This window comes from Schistocerca americana, chromosome 6 (genome assembly GCF_021461395.2).
Source record: "Schistocerca americana isolate TAMUIC-IGC-003095 chromosome 6, iqSchAmer2.1, whole genome shotgun sequence".
In the NCBI taxonomy this organism is placed as follows: domain Eukaryota; kingdom Metazoa; phylum Arthropoda; class Insecta; order Orthoptera; family Acrididae; genus Schistocerca; species Schistocerca americana.
In genome coordinates, this window is record NC_060124.1 from 635,713,315 (window position 1) to 635,731,854 (window position 18,540).

The following is an 18,540-nucleotide window of genomic DNA, read 5'->3' on the forward strand; positions in this document are numbered from 1 at the left end:
CGGCATTGTGCCCTTTGTATTTAATTCCGATGCAATTTCTGTGTTTCATTGTCAATAAGAAGGTCCAAAGGTTACAGTAAACCTGAAGCGAACCATCGAAATCTATAACTAGTATCACAGAAATGGTTCAAACATAGACGGTATGCAGAGTCAGTCTTCTTGTACTTAAGTCGGCATTGTGCCTTTTCTATTTAATTCCGATGCAATTTCTGTGTTTCATCGTCAATAAGAAGGACCAAGGGATACAGTAAACCTGGAGTGAAGCATCGGAATCTATAACTAGTGTCACAGGAATTGTTCAAAACACAGACAGTAAGTAGAGTCAGTCTTCTTGTACTTATGTCGGCATTGTGCCGTTTGTATTTAATTCCGAAGCAATTTCTGTGTTTTATCGTCAATAAGAAGGTCAGAGGGGTACAGTAAACCTGAAGTGAAGCATCGGAATCTATAACTAGTATCATAGGAATGGTTCAAAACATAGACAGTAAGCAGAGTCAGTCTTCTTGTACTTAAGTCGGCATTGCGGTTTTTTTATTCAATTCCGATGAAATTTCTGAGTTCAATCGTCAATAAGAAGGTCCAAGGGACACAGTAAACCTACAGTGAAGCATCGGAATCTATAACTAGTGTAACAGGAATGGTACAAATCATAGTCAGTAAGAAGAGTCAGTCTTCTTGTACTTAAGTCGGCATTGTGCCTTTTGTATTTAATTCCGATGCAATTGCTATGTTTCATCGTCACTTAGACGGTCAGTGGGATACAGTAATCCTGAAGTTAAGCATCGGAATCTATAACTAGTGTCACAGGAATGGTTCAAAACATGGTCAGTAAGAAGAGTCAGTCTTCTTGTAGTTAAGTGGGTATTGTGCCTTTTCTATTTAATTCCGATGCAATTTCTGTGTTTCATCGTCAATAAGAAGGTCATAGGGATACAGTAAACCTGAAGTGAAGCATCGGAATCTATAACTAGTGTCACAGGATAGGTTCAAAACATAGTCACTAAGAAGAGTCAGTCTTCTTGTACTTAAGTCGGCATTGTGCCTTTTGTATTTAATTCCGATGCAATTACTGTGTTTCATCGTCAATAAGAAGGTGCAAGGGCTACAGTAAAGCTGGAGTGAAGCATCGGAATCTATAACTAGTGTCACAGGATTGGTTCAAAACATGGTCAGTAAGAAGAGTAAGTCTTCTTGTAGTTAATTCGGTATTGTGCCTTTTCTATTTAATTCCGATGCAATTTCTGTGTATCATCGTCAATAAGAGGGTCCAAGGGATACAGTAGACCTGAAATGAACCATGGGAATCTATAACTAGTGCCACAGGAATGGTTCATAACATAGACAGTAGGAAAAGTCAGTCTACACGTACTTCAGCGGAATTGTGCCTTTTGTATTTAATTCCGGTGCAATTTCTGTGTTTCATCGTCAACAAGAAGGTCAGAGGGATACAGTAAACCTGAAGTGAAGCATCGGAATCTATAACTAGTGTCACAGGAATGGTTCAAAGCATAGTCAATAAGGAGAGTCAGTCTTCTTGTACTTAAGTCGGCATTGTGCCTTTTGTATTTAATTCCGATGCAATTTGTGTGTTTCATCGTCAATAAAAAGGTCCAAGGGATACAGTAAACCTGAAGTGAAGCATCGGCATCTATAACTAGTGTCCCAGGAATGGTTCAAAACATAGACAGTAGGAAGAGTCTGTCTTCTTGTACTTAAGTCGGCATATTGCCTTTTGTATTTAATTCCGATGCAATTTCTGTGTTTCATCGTCAATATGAAGGTCCAAGGGATACAGTAAACCTGGAGTGAAGCATCAGAGTCTATAACTAGTGTCACAGGAATGGTTCAAAAGCATAGTCAGTAAGAAGAGTCTGTCTTCATGTACTTAAGTCGGTATTGTGCCTTTTGTATTTAATTCCGATGCAATTTCTGTGTTTCTACGTCAATAAGAGGGTCCAAGGGATACAGTAAACCTGGATTGAAGCATCGGAATCTATAACTAGTGTCAGAGGTACGGTTCAAAACATATCAGTAACAAGAGTCAGTGTTCTTGTACTTTAGTCGGCATTGTGCTTTTTGTATTTAATTCCGATGCAATTTCTGTGATTCATCGTAACTAAGAAGGTCAGTGGGATCCAGTAATCCTGAAGTTAAGCATCGGAATCAATAACTAGTGTCAAAGGAATGGTTCAAAACATAGTCAGTAAGAAGAGTCAGTCTTCTTGTAGTTAAGTCGGCATTGTTCCTTTTCTATTTAATTCCGTTGCAATTTCTGTGTTTCATCGTCATAAATAAGGGCAGAGGGATACAGTAAACCTGAAGTGAAGCATCGGAATCTATAACTAGTGTCACAGGAATGGTTCAAAATACAGACAGTAGGAAGAGTCAGCCTTCTTGTACTTAAGTCGGCATTGTGCTTTATCTATTTAATTCCGATGCGATTTCTGTGTCTCATCGCCAATGGGAAGGTCCAAGGGATACAGTAAACCTGAAGTAAAGCATCGGAATTTATAACTAGTGTCACAGGAATGGTTCAAAACATAGTCATTATGAAGAGTCAGTCTTCTTGTACGTAAGTCTGCATTGTGAATTTTGTATTTAATTCCGATACAATTTCTGTGTTTCATCGTCAATAAGGAGGTACAAGGGATACAGTAAACCTGGAGTGATGCATCGGAATCCATAACTAGTGTCACAGGGATGGTTCAAAACATAGACAGTAAGGAGAGTCAGTCTTCTTGTACTTAAGTCGGCATTGTGCCTTTTGTATTTAATTGCGATGCATTTTCTGTGTTTCATCGTCAATAAGAAGGTCAAAGGGATGCAGTAATCCTGAAGTTAAGTATCGGAATGTATGAGTAGTGTCACAGGTATGGTTCAAGACATAGACAGTAGGAAGAGTCAGTCTTCTTGTACTTAAGCCATCATTGTGCCTTTGTATTTAATTCGATGCAATTTCTGTGTTTCATCGACACTAAGAAGGTCAGTGGGATACAGTAATCCTGAAGTTAAGCATCGGAATCTATAACTAGTGTCACACGAATGGTTCAAGGCATAGACAGTTGGAAGGGTCGGTCTCCTTGTACTTTGGTCGGCATTGTGCCTTTTGTATTTAATTCCGATGCAATTTCTGTGTTTGATCGTCAATAAGAAGGTCCAAGAGATACAGTAAACCGGAAATGAACCATCGGAATCTATAACTAGTGTCATAGGAATGGTTCAAACATAGACAGTAGGAAAAGTCAGTCTACATATACTTAAGTCGGCATTGTGCCTTTTGTACTTAATTCCGATGCAACTTCTGTGTTACATCGGCAATAAGAAGGTCAGAGCGATACAGTAAACCCGAAGTGAAGCATCGGAATCTATAACTAGTGTCACAGGAATGGTTCAAAGCATAGTCAGTAAGAAGAGTCTGTCTTCTTGTACTAAAGTCGGCATTGTGGTTTTATATTTAATTCCGATGCAATTTCTGTTTTTCAACGTCAATAAGAAGGTCCAAGGTATACAGTAATCCTGGAGTGAAGCATCGGAATCTATAACTAGTGTCACAGGAATGGTTCAAAGCATAGTCAGTAAGATGAGTCAGTCTTCTTGTACTTAAGTCGGCATTGTGCCTTTTGTATTTAATTCCGATGTAATTTCTGTGTTTCATCGTCACTAAGACTGTCAGTGGGATACAGTAATCCTGAAGCTAAGCATCGGAATCTAAAACTGGTGTCACAGGAGTTGTTCAAAACATGGTCAGTAAGAAGAGTCAGTCTTCTTGTACTTAAGTCGGCATTGTGCCTTTTGTATTTAATTCCGATGCAATTTCTGTGTTTCATCGTCAATAAGAAGGGCCAAGGGATACAGTAAACCTCGAGTGAAGCATCGGAATCTATAACTTGTGTCACAGGAATGGTTCAAAAAGTAGACAGGAAGAAGAGTCAGTCTCCTTGTACTTAAGTCGGCATTGTGCGTTTTGTATTTAATTCCGATGCAATTTCTGTGTTTCATCGTCAATATGAAGGTCCAAGGGATACAGTAAACCTGAAGCGTAGAATTGAAATCTATAACTAGTATCACAGAAATGGTTCAAAACATAGACAGTATGCAGAGTCAGTCTTCTTGTACTTAAGTCGGCATTGTGCCTTTTGTATTTAATTCCGATGCAATTGCTATGTTTCATCGTCACTAAGACGGTCAGTGGGATACAGTAATCAAGAAGTTAAGCATCGAAATCTATAACTAGTGTCACAGGAATGGTTCAAAACATGGTCAGTAAGAAGAGTCAGTCTTCTTGTAGTTAAGTCGGTATTGTGCCTTTTCTATTTAATTCCTATGCAATGTCTGTGCTTCATCGTCAATAAGAAGGTCATAGGGATACAGTAAACCTGAAGTGAAGCATCGGAATCTATAACTAGTGTCACAGGATAGGTTCAAAACATAGTCACTAAGAAGAGTCAGTCTTCTCGTACTTAAGTCGGCATTGTGCCTTTTGTATTTAATTCCGATGCAATTTCTGTGTTTCATCGTCAATAAGAAGGTGCAAGGGATACAGTAAAGCTGAAGTGAAGCATCGGAATCTATAACTAGTGTCACAGGAATGGTTCAAAACATGGTCAGTAAGAAGAGTAAGTCTTCTTGTAGTTAAGTCGGTACTGTGCCTTTTCTATTTAATTCCGATGCAATTTATGTGTTTCATCGTCAATAAGAATGTCCAAGGGATACAGTAAACCTGAAATGAACCATGGGAATCTAAAACTAGTGTCACAGGAATGGTTTAAAACATAGACAGTAGGAAAAGTCAGTCTACACGCACTTCAGCGGAATTGTGCCTTTTGTATTTACTTCCGATGCAACTTCTGTGTTTCTACGTCAATAAGAAGGTCCACGGGATACAGTAACCCTGGAGTGAAGCATCGGATTCTATAACTAGTGTCAGAGGGACGGTTCAAAACATAGACAGTAACATGAGTCAGTATTCTTGTACTTTAGTCGCCATTGTGCTTTTTGTATTTAATTCCGATGCAATTTCTGTGTTTTATCGTCACTAAGAAGGTCAGTGGGATACAGTAATCCTGAAGTTAAGCATCGGAATCTATAACTAGTGTCACACGAATGGTTCAAGGCATAGACAGTTGGAAGGGTCGGTCTCCTTGTACTTTAGTCGGCATTGTGCCTTTTGTACTTAATTCCGATGCAACTTCTGTGTTTCATCGTCAATAAGAAGGTCAGAGCGATACAGTAAACCTGAAGTGAAGCATCGGAATCTATAACTAGTGTCACAGGAATGGTTCAAAACATAGTCAGTAAGAAGAGTCAGTCTTCTTGTACTTAAGTTGGCATTGTGGATTTTGTATTTAATTCCGATGCAATTAGTGTGTTTCATCGTCAATAACAAAGTCCAAGGGATACAGTAAACCTGAAGTGAAGCATCGGAATCTATAACTAGTGTCACAGGAATGGTTCAAATCACAGAGAGTTGGAAGATTCAGTCTTCTTGTACTTAAGTCGGCATTGTGCCTTTTGTATTTAATTCCGTTGCCATTTCTGTGTTTCATCGTCCATAAGAAGGTCCGAGGGAGACAGTAAACCTCAAGTGAAGCATCGGAATAAAAAACTAGTGACACAGGAATGGTTCAAACATAGATAGTAGGAAGAGTCAGTCTTCTTGTACTTAAGTCGGCATTGTGCTGTTTCTATTTAATACCGATGCGATTTCTGTGTCTCATCGTCAATAAGAAGGTCCAAGGGATACAGGAAACCTGAAGTGAAGCATCGGAATCTATAACTAGTGTCACAGGAATGTTTCAAAACATAGTCAGTAGGAAGAGTCAGTCTTCTTGTACTTAAATCGGCATGGTGCCATTTTTATTTAATTACGATGCAATTTCTGTGTTTCATCGTCAAGAAGAAGGTCCAAGGGATACAGTAAACCTTGAGTGAAGCATCGGAATCTATACTAGTGTCACAGGAATGGTTCAAAACATAGACAGTAAGAAGAGTCAGTCTTCTTGTACTTATGTCGGCATTGTGACTTTTGTATTCAATTCCGATGCAATTTCTATGTTTTATCGTCAATAAGAAGGTCAGAGGGATACAGTAAACCCGAAGTGAAGCATCGGAATCTATAACTAGTGTCACAGGAATGGTTCAAACATAGTCAGTAAGAAGAGTCCGTCTTCTTGTACTTAAGTCGGCATTGTGGTTTTGTATTTAATTCCGATGCAATTTCTTTTTCATAGTCAATAAGAAGGTCCAAGGTATACAGTAATCCTGGAGTGAAGCATCGGAATCTATAACTAGTGTCACAGGAATGGTTCAAAACATAGTCAGTAAGAAGAGTCAGTCTTCTTGTACTTAAGTCGGCATGGTGCCATTTTTATTTAATTACGATGCAATTTCTGTGTTTCATCGTCAAGAAGAAGGTCCAAGGGATACAGTAAACCTTGAGTGAAGCATCGGAATCTATACTAGTGTCACAGGAATGGTTCAAAACATAGACAGTAAGAAGAGTCAGTCTTCTTGTACTTATGTCGGCATTGTGACTTTTGTATTCAATTCCGATGCAATTTCTATGTTTTATCGTCAATAAGAAGGTCAGAGGGATACAGTAATCCCGAAGTGAAGCATCGGAATCTATAACTAGTGTCACAGGAATGGTTCAAACATAGTCAGTAAGAAGAGTCCGTCTTCTTGTACTTAAGTCGGCATTGCGGTTTTGTATTTAATTCCGATGCAATTTCTTTTTCATAGTCAATAAGAAGGTCCAAGGTATACAGTAATCCTGGAGTGAAGCATCGGAATCTATAACTAGTGTCACAGGAATGGTTCAAAACATAGTCAGTAAGATGAGTCAGTCTTTTTGTACTTAAGTTGGCATTGTGCCTTTTGTATTTAATTCCGATGTAATTTCTGTGTTTCATCGTCACTAAGACTGTCAGTGGGATACAGTAATCCTGAAGCTAAGCATCGGAATCTAAAACTGGTGTCACAGGAGTTGTTCAAAACATGGTCAGTAAGAAGAGTCAGTCTTCTTGTAGTTAAGTCGGTATTGTGCCTTTTCTATTTCATTCCGATGCAATTTCTGTGTTTCATCGTCAATAAGAAGGTCAGAGGGATACAGTAAACCTGAAGTGAAGCATCGGAATCTATAACTAGTGTCACAGGAATTGTTCAAAGCATAGACAGTAAGAAGAGTCAGTCTTCTTGTACTTATGTCGGCATTGTGTATTTTGTATCTAATTCCGAAGCAATATCTGTGTTTTATCGTCAATAAGAAGGTCAGAGGGATACAGTAAACCTGAAGTGAAGCATCGGAATCTATAACTAGTGTACTGGAATTGTTCAAACCATAGACAGTAAGAAGAGTCAGTCTTTTTGTACTTAAGTCGGCATTGTGCTTTTGTATTTCATTCCGATGCAATCTCTGTGTTTCATCGTCAATAAGAAGGTCCAAGGGATACAGTAAACCTAGGGTGAAGAATCGGAATCTATAACTAGTGTCACAGGAATGGTTCAAAACGTAGTCGGTAAGAAGAGTCAGTCTTCTAGTACTTAAGTCGGCATTGTGCCTTTTGTATTTAATTCCGATGCAATTTCTGTGTTTCATCGTCATTAAGAAGCTCCAAGGCATACAGTAAAGCTGGAGTGAAGCATCGGAATCTATAAGTAGTGTCACAGGAATGGTTCAAAACATGGTCAGTAAGAAGAGTCAGTCTTCTTGTAGTTAAGTCGGTATTGTGCCCTTTCTATTTAATTCGGATGCAATTTCTGTGTTTCATCGTCAATAAGAACGTCCAAGGGATACAGGAAACCTGAAATGTACCATGGGAATCCATAACTAGTGTCACAGGAATGGTTCAAAACATAGACAGTAGGAAAAGTCAGTTTACTCGTACTTAAGTCGGCATTGTGCCCTTTGTATTTAATTCCGATGCAATTTCTGTGTTTCATCGTCAATAAGAGGGTCAGAGGGATACAGTAAACCTCAAGTGAAGCATCGGAGTCTATAACTAGTGTCACAGGAATGGTTCATACATAGTCAGTAAGAAGAGTCAGTCTTCTTGTACTCAAGTCGGCATTGTGCCTTTTGTATTTAATTCCGATGCAATTTCTGTGTTTCATCGTCAATAAAAAGGTCCAAGGGATACAGTAAACCTGGAGTGAAGCATCGGAATCTATAACTAGTGTCACAGGGATGGTTCAAAACATAGACAGGTAGAAGAGTCAGTCTCCTTCTACTTAAGTCGGCATTGTGCGTTTTGTATTTAATTCCGATCAAATTTCTGTGTTTAATCGTCAATATGAAGGTCCAAGGGATACAGTAAACCTGAAGCGAAGCATTGAAATCTAAATCTAGTATCACAGAAATGGTTCAAAACATAGACAGTATGCAGAGTCAGTCTACTTGTACTTAAGTCGGCATTGTGCCTTATCTATTTAATTCCGATGCAATTTCTGTGTTTCATCGTCAATAAGAAGGTCCGAGGGATACAGTAAACCTGGAGTGAATCATCGGAATCTATATCTAGTGTCCCAGGAATGGTTCAAAACATAGACAGTAGGAAGAGTCTGTCTTCTTGTACTTAAATCGGTATTGTGCCTTTTCTATTTAATTCCGATGCAATTTCTGTGTTTCATCGTCAATAAGAAGGTCAGAGGGATACAGTAAACCTGAAGTGAAGCATCGGAATCTATACTAGTGTCACAGGAATGTTTCAAAACATAGAGAGATGGAAGAGTCAGTCTTCTTGTACTTAAGTCGCCATTGTGCTTTTTTTTGTATTTTATTCCGATGCAATTTTTGTGTTTCATCGTCCATAAGAAGGTCCGAAGGATACAGTAAACCTCAAGTGAAGCATCGGAATAAAAAACTAGTGTCACAGGAATGGTTCAAAACATAGAGAGTAGGAAGAGTCAGTCTTCTTGTACTTAATTCGGCATTGTGCCTTTTGTATTTCATTCCGATGCAATTTCTGTGTTTCATCGTCAATAAGAAGGTCAGAGGGATACAGTAAACCTAGAGTGAAGCATCGGAATCTATAACTAGTATCACAGAAATGGTTCAAAACATAGACAGTATGCAGAGTCAGTCTTCTTGTACTTAAGTCGGCATTGTGCCTTTTCTATTTAATTCCGATGCAATATCTGTGTTTTATCGTCAATAAGAAGGTCAGAGGGATACAGTAAACCTGAAGTGAAGCATCGGAATCTATAACTAGTGTCACAGCAATGGTTCAAAACATAATCAGTAAGACGAATCCGTCTTCTTGTACTTGAGTCGGCATTGTGCTTTTGTATTTAATTCCGATGCAATTTCTGTGTTTCATCGTCAATAAGAAGGTCCAAGGGATACAGTAAACCTAGAGCGAAGAATCGGAATCTATAACTAGTGTAACAGGAATGGTTCAAAACGTAGTCACTAAGAAGAGTCAGTCTTCTAGTACTTAAGTCGGCATTGTGCCATTTGTATTTAATTCCGATGCAATTTCTGTGTTTCATCGTCATTAAGAACGTCCAAGGGATACAGGAAACCTGAAATGTACCATGGGAATCCATAACTAGTGTCACAGGAATGGTTCAAAGCGTAGACAGTAGGAAAAGTCAGTCTACACGTACTTAAGTCGGCATTGTGCCTTTTGTATATAATTCCGATGCAATTTCTGTGTTTCATCGTCAATAAGAAGGTCAGAGGGATACAGTAAACCTCAAGTGAAGCATCGGAATCTATAACTAGTGTCACAGGAATGGTTCAAACATAGTCAGTAAGAAGAGTCAGTCTTCTTGTACTTAAGTCGGCATTGTGCCTTTTGTATTTAATTCCGATGCAATTTCTGTGTTTCATCGTCAATAAGAAGGTCAGAAGGATACAGTAAACCTGAAGTGAAGCATCGGAATCTATACTAGTGTCACAGGAATGTTTCAAAACATAGAGAGATGGAAGAGTCAGTCTTCGTGTACTTAAGTCGAAATTGTGCCTTTAGTATTTCATTCCGATGCAATTTTTGTGTTTCATCGTCCATAAGAAGGTCCGAAGGATACAGTAAACCTCAAGTGAAGCATCGGAATAAAAAACTAGTGTCACAGGAATGGTTCAAAACATAGAGAGTAGGAAGAGTCAGTCTTCTTGTACTTAATTCGGCATTGTGCCTTTTGTATTTCATTCCGATGCAATTTCTGTGTTTCATCGTCAATAAGAAGGTCAGAGGGATACAGTAAACCTAGAGTGAAGCATCGGAATCTATAACTAGTATGACAGAAATGGTTCAAAACATAATCAGTAAGACGAATCCGTCTTCTTGTACTTAAGTCGGCATTGTGCTTTTGTATTTAATTCCGATGCAATTTCTGTGTTTCATCGTCAATAAGAAGGTCCAAGGGATACAGTAAACCTAGAGTGAAGAATCGGAATCTATAACTAGTGTAACAGGAATGGTTCAAATCGTAGTCACTAAGAAGAGTCAGTCTTCTAGTACTTAAGTCGGCATTGTGCCATTTGTATTTAATTCGGATGCAATTTCTGTGTTTCATCGTCAATAAGAACGTCCAAGGGATACAGGAAACCTGAAATGTACCATGGGAATCCATAACTAGTGTCACAGGAATGGTTCAAAACATAGACAGTAGGAAAAGTCAGTTTACTCGTACTTAAGTCGGCATTGTGCCCTTTGTATTTAATTCCGATGCAATTTCTGTGTTTCATCGTCAATAAGAGGGTCAGAGGGATACAGTAAACCTCAAGTGAAGCATCGGAGTCTATAACTAGTGTCACAGGAATGGTTCAAACATAGTCAGTAAGAAGAGTCAGTCTTCTTGTACTCAAGTCGGCATTGTGCCTTTTGTATTTAATTCCGATGCAATTTCTGTGTTTCATCGTCAATAAAAAGGTCCAAGGGATACAGTAAACCTGGAGTGAAGCATCGGAATCTATAACTAGTGTCACAGGGATGGTTCAAAACATAGACAGGTAGAAGAGTCAGTCTCCTTCTACTTAAGTCGGCATTGTGCGTTTTGTATTTAATTCCGATCAAATTTCTGTGTTTAATCGTCAATATGAAGGTCCAAGGGATACAGTAAACCTGAAGCGAAGCATTGAAATCTAAATCTAGTATCACAGAAATGGTTCAAAACATAGACAGTATGCAGAGTCAGTCTACTTGTACTTAAGTCGGCATTGTGCCTTATCTATTTAATTCCGATGCAATTTCTGTGTTTCATCGTCAATAAGAAGGTCCGAGGGATACAGTAAACCTGGAGTGAATCATCGGAATCTATATCTAGTGTCCCAGGAATGGTTCAAAACATAGACAGTAGGAAGAGTCTGTCTTCTTGTACTTAAATCGGTATTGTGCCTTTTCTATTTAATTCCGATGCAATTTCTGTGTTTCATCGTCAATAAGAAGGTCAGAGGGATACAGTAAACCTGAAGTGAAGCATCGGAATCTATACTAGTGTCACAGGAATGTTTCAAAACATAGAGAGATGGAAGAGTCAGTCTTCTTGTACCTAAGTCGCCATTGTGCTTTTTTTTGTATTTTATTCCGATGCAATTTTTGTGTTTCATCGTCCATAAGAAGGTCCGAAGGATACAGTAAACCTCAAGTGAAGCATCGGAATAAAAAACTAGTGTCACAGGAATGGTTCAAAACATAGAGAGTAGGAAGAGTCAGTCTTCTTGTACTTAATTCGGCATTGTGCCTTTTGTATTTCATTCCGATGCAATTTCTGTGTTTCATCGTCAATAAGAAGGTCAGAGGGATACAGTAAACCTAGAGTGAAGCATCGGAATCTATAACTAGTATCACAGAAATGGTTCAAAACATAGACAGTATGCAGAGTCAGTCTTCTTGTACTTAAGTCGGCATTGTGCCTTTTCTATTTAATTCCGATGCAATATCTGTGTTTTATCGTCAATAAGAAGGTCAGAGGGATACAGTAAACCTGAAGTGAAGCATCGGAATCTATAACTAGTGTCACAGCAATGGTTCAAAACATAATCAGTAAGACGAATCCGTCTTCTTGTACTTAAGTCGGCATTGTGCTTTTGTATTTAATTCCGATGCAATTTCTGTGTTTCATCGTCAATAAGAAGGTCCAAGGGATACAGTAAACCTAGAGCGAAGAATCGGAATCTATAACTAGTGTAACAGGAATGGTTCAAAACGTAGTCACTAAGAAGAGTCAGTCTTCTAGTACTTAAGTCGGCATTGTGCCATTTGTATTTAATTCCGATGCAATTTCTGTGTTTCATCGTCATTAAGAACGTCCAAGGGATACAGGAAACCTGAAATGTACCATGGGAATCCATAACTAGTGTCACAGGAATGGTTCAAAGCATAGACAGTAGGAAAAGTCAGTCTACACGTACTTAAGTCGGCATTGTGCCTTTTGTATATAATTCCGATGCAATTTCTGTGTTTCATCGTCAATAAGAAGGTCAGAGGGATACAGTAAACCTCAAGTGAAGCATCGGAATCTATAACTAGTGTCACAGGAATGGTTCAAACATAGTCAGTAAGAAGAGTCAGTCTTCTTGTACTTAAGTCGGCATTGTGCCTTTTGTATTTAATTCCGATGCAATTTCTGTGTTTCATCGTCAATAAGAAGGTCAGAAGGATACAGTAAACCTGAAGTGAAGCATCGGAATCTATACTAGTGTCACAGGAATGTTTCAAAACATAGAGAGATGGAAGAGTCAGTCTTCGTGTACTTAAGTCGAAATTGTGCCTTTAGTATTTCATTCCGATGCAATTTTTGTGTTTCATCGTCCATAAGAAGGTCCGAAGGATACAGTAAACCTCAAGTGAAGCATCGGAATAAAAAACTAGTGTCACAGGAATGGTTCAAAACATAGAGAGTAGGAAGAGTCAGTCTTCTTGTACTTAATTCGGCATTGTGCCTTTTGTATTTCATTCCGATGCAATTTCTGTGTTTCATCGTCAATAAGAAGGTCAGAGGGATACAGTAAACCTAGAGTGAAGCATCGGAATCTATAACTAGTATGACAGAAATGGTTCAAAACATAATCAGTAAGACGAATCCGTCTTCTTGTACTTAAGTCGGCATTGTGCTTTTGTATTTAATTCCGATGCAATTTCTGTGTTTCATCGTCAATAAGAAGGTCCAAGGGATACAGTAAACCTAGAGTGAAGAATCGGAATCTATAACTAGTGTAACAGGAATGGTTCAAATCGTAGTCACTAAGAAGAGTCAGTCTTCTAGTACTTAAGTCGGCATTGTGCCATTTGTATTTAATTCCGATGCAATTTCTGTGTTTCATCGTCATTAAGAACGTCCAAGGGATACAGGAAACCTGAAATGTACCATGGGAATCCATAACTAGTGTCACAGGAATGGTTCAAAGCACTGACAGTAGGAAAAGTCAGTCTACACGTACTTAAGTCGGCATTGTGCCTTTTGTATATAATTCCGATGCAATTTCTGTGTTTCATCGTCAATAAGAAGGTCAGAGGGATACAGTAAACCTCAAGTGAAGCATCGGAATCTATAACTAGTGTCACAGGAATGGTTCAAACATAGTCAGTAAGAAGAGTCAGTCTTCTTGTACTTAAGTCGCCATTGTGCTTTTTTTTGTATTTTATTCCGATGCAATTTTTGTGTTTCATCGTCCATGAGAAGGTCCGAAGGATACAGTAAACCTCAAGTGAAGCATCGGAATCTATAACTAGTGTCATAGGAATGGTTCAAACATAGACAGTAGGAAAAGTCAGTCTACATATACTTAAGTCGGCATTGTGCCTTTTGTACTTAATTCCGATGCAACTTCTGTGTTACATCGGCAATAAGAAGGTCAGAGCGATACAGTAAACCCGAAGTGAAGCATCGGAATCTATAACTAGTGTCACAGGAATGGTTCAAAACATAGTCAGTAAGAAGAGTCTGTCTTCTTGTACTATAGTCGGCATTGTGGTTTTATATTTAATTCCGATGCAATTTCTGTTTTTCAACGTCAATAAGAAGGTCCAAGGTATACAGTAATCCTGGAGTGAAGCATCGGAATCTATAACTAGTGTCACAGGAATGGTTCAAAGCATAGTCAGTAAGATGAGTCAGTCTTCTTGTACTTAAGTCGGCATTGTGCCTTTTGTATTTAATTCCGATGTAATTTCTGTGTTTCATCGTCACTAAGACTGTCAGTGGGATACAGTAATCCTGAAGCTAAGCATCGGAATCTAAAACTGGTGTCACAGGAGTTGTTCAAAACATGGTCAGTAAGAAGAGTCAGTCTTCTTGTACTTAAGTCGGCATTGTGCCTTTTGTATTTAATTCCGATGCAATTTCTGTGTTTCATCGTCAATAAGAAGGGCCAAGGGATACAGTAAACCTCGAGTGAAGCATCGGAATCTATAACTTGTGTCACAGGAATGGTTCAAAAAGTAGACAGGAAGAAGAGTCAGTCTCCTTGTACTTAAGTCGGCATTGTGCGTTTTGTATTTAATTCCGATGCAATTTCTGTGTTTCATCGTCAATATGAAGGTCCAAGGGATACAGTAAACCTGAAGCGAAGAATTGAAATCTATAACTAGTATCACAGAAATGGTTCAAAACATAGACAGTATGCAGAGTCAGTCTTCTTGTACTTAAGTCGGCATTGTGCCTTTTGTATTTAATTCCGATGCAATTGCTATGTTTCATCGTCACTAAGACGGTCAGTGGGATACAGTAATCAAGAAGTTAAGCATCGAAATCTATAACTAGTGTCACAGGAATGGTTCAAAACATGGTCAGTAAGAAGAGTCAGTCTTCTTGTAGTTAAGTCGGTATTGTGCCTTTTCTATTTAATTCCTATGCAATGTCTGTGCTTCATCGTCAATAAGAAGTTCATAGGGATACAGTAAACCTGAAGTGAAGCATCGGAATCTATAACTAGTGTCACAGGATAGGTTCAAAACATAGTCACTAAGAAGAGTCAGTCTTCTCGTACTTAAGTCGGCATTGTGCCTTTTGTATTTAATTCCGATGCAATTTCTGTGTTTCATCGTCAATAAGAAGGTGCAAGGGATACAGTAAAGCTGAAGTGAAGCATCGGAATCTATAACTAGTGTCACAGGAATGGTTCAAAACATGGTCAGTAAGAAGAGTAAGTCTTCTTGTAGTTAAGTCGGTACTGTGCCTTTTCTATTTAATTCCGATGCAATTTATGTGTTTCATCGTCAATAAGAATGTCCAAGGGATACAGTAAACCTGAAATGAACCATGGGAATCTAAAACTAGTGTCACAGGAATGGTTTAAAACATAGACAGTAGGAAAAGTCAGTCTACACGCACTTCAGCGGAATTGTGCCTTTTGTATTTACTTCCGATGCAACTTCTGTGTTTCTACGTCAATAAGAAGGTCCACGGGATACAGTAACCCTGGAGTGAAGCATCGGATTCTATAACTAGTGTCAGAGGGACGGTTCAAAACATAGACAGTAACATGAGTCAGTATTCTTGTACTTTAGTCGCCATTGTGCTTTTTGTATTTAATTCCGATGCAATTTCTGTGTTTTATCGTCACTAAGAAGGTCAGTGGGATACAGTAATCCTGAAGTTAAGCATCGGAATCTATAACTAGTGTCACACGAATGGTTCAAGGCATAGACAGTTGGAAGGGTCGGTCTCCTTGTACTTTAGTCGGCATTGTGCCTTTTGTACTTAATTCCGATGCAACTTCTGTGTTTCATCGTCAATAAGAAGGTCAGAGCGATACAGTAAACCTGAAGTGAAGCATCGGAATCTATAACTAGTGTCACAGGAATGGTTCAAAACATAGTCAGTAAGAAGAGTCAGTCTTCTTGTACTTAAGTTGGCATTGTGGATTTTGTATTTAATTCCGATGCAATTAGTGTGTTTCATCGTCAATAACAAAGTCCAAGGGATACAGTAAACCTGAAGTGAAGCATCGGAATCTATAACTAGTGTCACAGGAATGGTTCAAATCACAGAGAGTTGGAAGATTCAGTCTTCTTGTACTTAAGTCGGCATTGTGCCTTTTGTATTTAATTCCGTTGCCATTTCTGTGTTTCATCGTCCATAAGAAGGTCCGAGGGAGACAGTAAACCTCAAGTGAAGCATCGGAATAAAAAACTAGTGACACAGGAATGGTTCAAACATAGATAGTAGGAAGAGTCAGTCTTCTTGTACTTAAGTCGGCATTGTGCTGTTTCTATTTAATACCGATGCGATTTCTGTGTCTCATCGTCAATAAGAAGGTCCAAGGGATACAGGAAACCTGAAGTGAAGCATCGGAATCTATAACTAGTGTCACAGGAATGTTTCAAAACATAGTCAGTAGGAAGAGTCAGTCTTCTTGTACTTAAATCGGCATGGTGCCATTTTTATTTAATTACGATGCAATTTCTGTGTTTCATCGTCAAGAAGAAGGTCCAAGGGATACAGTAAACCTTGAGTGAAGCATCGGAATCTATACTAGTGTCACAGGAATGGTTCAAAACATAGACAGTAAGAAGAGTCAGTCTTCTTGTACTTATGTCGGCATTGTGACTTTTGTATTCAATTCCGATGCAATTTCTATGTTTTATCGTCAATAAGAAGGTCAGAGGGATACAGTAAACCCGAAGTGAAGCATCGGAATCTATAACTAGTGTCACAGGAATGGTTCAAACATAGTCAGTAAGAAGAGTCCGTCTTCTTGTACTTAAGTCGGCATTGTGGTTTTGTATTTAATTCCGATGCAATTCCTTTTTCATAGTCAATAAGAAGGTCCAAGGTATACAGTAATCCTGGAGTGAAGCATCGGAATCTATAACTAGTGTCACAGGAATGGTTCAAAACATAGTCAGTAAGAAGAGTCAGTCTTCTTGTACTTAAGTCGGCATGGTGCCATTTTTATTTAATTACGATGCAATTTCTGTGTTTCATCGTCAAGAAGAAGGTCCAAGGGATACAGTAAACCTTGAGTGAAGCATCGGAATCTATACTAGTGTCACAGGAATGGTTCAAAACATAGACAGTAAGAAGAGTCAGTCTTCTTGTACTTATGTCGGCATTGTGACTTTTGTATTCAATTCCGATGCAATTTCTATGTTTTATCGTCAATAAGAAGGTCAGAGGGATACAGTAATCCCGAAGTGAAGCATCGGAATCTATAACTAGTGTCACAGGAATGGTTCAAACATAGTCAGTAAGAAGAGTCCGTCTTCTTGTACTTAAGTCGGCATTGTGGTTTTGTATTTAATTCCGATGCAATTTCTTTTTCATAGTCAATAAGAAGGTCCAAGGTATACAGTAATCCTGGAGTGAAGCATCGGAATCTATAACTAGTGTCACAGGAATGGTTCAAAACATAGTCAGTAAGATGAGTCAGTCTTTTTGTACTTAAGTTGGCATTGTGCCTTTTGTATTTAATTCCGATGTAATTTCTGTGTTTCATCGTCACTAAGACTGTCAGTGGGATACAGTAATCCTGAAGCTAAGCATCGGAATCTAAAACTGGTGTCACAGGAGTTGTTCAAAACATGGTCAGTAAGAAGAGTCAGTCTTCTTGTAGTTAAGTCGGTATTGTGCCTTTTCTATTTCATTCCGATGCAATTTCTGTGTTTCATCGTCAATAAGAAGGTCAGAGGGATACAGTAAACCTGAAGTGAAGCATCGGAATCTATAACTAGTGTCACAGGAATTGTTCAAAGCATAGACAGTAAGAAGAGTCAGTCTTCTTGTACTTATGTCGGCATTGTGCCTTTTGTATCTAATTCCGAAGCAATATCTGTGTTTTATCGTCAATAAGAAGGTCAGAGGGATACAGTAAACCTGAAGTGAAGCATCGGAATCTATAACTAGTGTACTGGAATTGTTCAAACCATAGACAGTAAGAAGAGTCAGTCTTTTTGTACTTAAGTCGGCATTGTGCTTTTGTATTTCATTCCGATGCAATCTCTGTGTTTCATCGTCAATAAGAAGGTCCAAGGGATACAGTAAACCTAGGGTGAAGAATCGGAATCTATAACTAGTGTCACAGGAATGGTTCAAAACGTAGTCGGTAAGAAGAGTCAGTCTTCTAGTACTTAAGTCGGCATTGTGCCTTTTGTATTTAATTCCGACGCAATTTCTGTGTTTCATCGTCATTAAGAAGCTCCAAGGCATACAGTAAAGCTGGAGTGAAGCATCGGAATCTATAAGTAGTGTCACAGGAATGGTTCAAAACATGGTCAGTAAGAAGAGTCAGTCTTCTTGTAGTTAAGTCGGTATTGTGCCCTTTCTATTTAATTCGGATGCAATTTCTGTGTTTCATCGTCAATAAGAACGTCCAAGGGATACAGGAAACCTGAAATGTACCATGGGAATCCATAACTAGTGTCACAGGAATGGTTCAAAACATAGACAGTAGGAAAAGTCAGTTTACTCGTACTTAAGTCGGCATTGTGCCCTTTGTATTTAATTCCGATGCAATTTCTGTGTTTCATCGTCAATAAGAGGGTCAGAGGGATACAGTAAACCTCAAGTGAAGCATCGGAGTCTATAACTAGTGTCACAGGAATGGTTCAAACATAGTCAGTAAGAAGAGTCAGTCTTCTTGTACTCAAGTCGGCA